Here is a 2,229-nt window from a genome sequence, read left to right as displayed (position 1 = left end):
TGAGCTCATGCCATAAATTTTCCTCTTAAAACTGTCTTCATATTGTCCCAGAAGTTTTGATAAATTATATAACTCTTCTTCTTTACTTCTCCATATTCTTTAATTTCTGCCCTGATTTCTTCTTCTATCCATTTATCATTCAAAAACATGTTATTTAATCTCCAGGTCTTACAGTAGATTCTGTCTTTTAACTTATCATTGATTTTGAATTTTATTCCATTAAGATGTACATATATGAATATACCATAGTAAATCTCACCATCATGTACATCCACAAAACAGTAATTTTTCAAAACCATAATTAAGTACCACAAAGATCCGTGTAGTAGAGGGAAAGGAACAGAGTGTCAGAAGAGTGGATAGGAAGGGGAAGTAGTGGGGTCTGTGTTAGAACCAATCATGTCCTATGGTTACATAATTATGTTAAAATGATTTCTATTGATTTCTATTATGTAGAATAACTAAAAAGAACCAACACAAATAATTTTTTGAGAATCTTTAAGAAAAAAAGACAACTAAAGGAATACTCAACTTTTCAATAAATAATATCAGGAAAATTCCTAATTTTAGGAATAAGATTGAAATTGAAATGTAAGATATATTGAGAACCCTGAATAAGCAACATCAAAAAGATCCTCTCCACAGCAAAATGCCTAATAGATAGAATAAGGTTAGAGTTTTAAGATCTGTAAGAGAAAAAACAGAATGTTACATTTAGAGACAAGTCGATTAGAATTTTTTACTGATTTTACAGACTAGATATGAAATCCAAGTGGTCTTGGTATAACTCCGAATGAAAACAGGTGCCCACCGAGACTGCTATATCTAGAAAAATTATTCATCAGACTTGAAGGTAAAATAAAAATTTTCCATGTAAAAAAGAAATAAAAATTATCCACAACTACTAAGCCTGCACTACAAAGAGATATATTGATATATTTTGTGCCGAAGGAATAAAAAATAAAAATCAGAGGGTTAATCATACCATAAGAATATCAGGTAAAGAAGAATCAAATCTTAATTACAGCATTAGAATTCAATTAAACTGGCAGGAAATAAAAATCATCTCTCTATAATAATCTGAATGTAAATGGTGTAAATGTTCCAATCGAAGACGTAGATTGACATAGTGGCTTTAGAAAGAAAACATCAATGTGTCACGTACAAAGATATGCCTTAAAGGCCAAAACACCCAGAAAGTGAAGGAAAAAATGTGAAAAAGATATGCTAAGGGAACATAAACAAAGGTATGTAGGCGTTATTACTCATATCAAAGTACATTTTAAGCCAAAATTATTCAGAAGATGAACTTTATTCCAAAACTGCAACAAAAAAAATTTTTATACTGATTAAGGAAATCATCCAGAAAAAGGAGATTATGATGGTTAATATTGATCACAAAATGTTGCAGCATCTGTGTACATAAAACACACACTTTTCAATATGAAGAATCACATAGATCACAGTAATACAATACTGGGACCAATAGATGGGTCAACTAAATAATGACTCTTCAAACTAAAAAATACTATTAGTCAAAGAAACCTAACAAACACCTGTAGAATAATTCATTCATTGAAAACAATTTGCATTCTTCTCAATGGCACATGGAATGAACTCAAAACTAGATCCTGATATAGGGCATAAATCATGTCTTTCTAAATAAAAAATAATACAAATAATACTTGCATCATACCAGATCATATGTGATGAAATTTGATATCAACAAAAAGATAGAAGCATAAAACATTCTAATTCCTGGAAATTAAATAGTGCAGTTTTGAATGAGAAAAGAATCATCAAAGAAGTCAGTGGAGAATTTTTTTAAAAAGAGGAACAGTGAAAATAAAGATGCAATATATGTTCTGGGTCTCTTATTTTTCTAAATGAATTTCATGATTGTTTTCTCTATTTCTACAAGGTACATCATTGGGATTTACATTGGGATTGCATTGAATTTGTATAGCGTTTTTGGTAGTATGGCTATTTTGACAATATTAATTCTAACCAACCAAGAGCATGGGAGATCACTCCATCTTCTAAGGTTTTTCTTTATTTTTTTTTTCTGTAGTTTTTACTGTAGAGGTTTTTCATCTCTTTTGTTAGGTTGACTCCCAAGTATTTTAATTTTTGAGGCTATTGTGAATGGAGTAGTTTTCCTAATTTCTCTTTCAGAGGATCCATGAAATACGATTTATGAATAGAAATATATTTGATTCATGTATGTTG

This window comes from Sciurus carolinensis, assembly GCF_902686445.1.
Source record: "Sciurus carolinensis chromosome 19 unlocalized genomic scaffold, mSciCar1.2 SUPER_34, whole genome shotgun sequence".
NCBI classification, from domain to species: domain Eukaryota; kingdom Metazoa; phylum Chordata; class Mammalia; order Rodentia; family Sciuridae; genus Sciurus; species Sciurus carolinensis.
The sequence above is the reverse complement of the archived record's forward strand: the minus strand, read 5'-3'. Positions refer to the sequence as shown.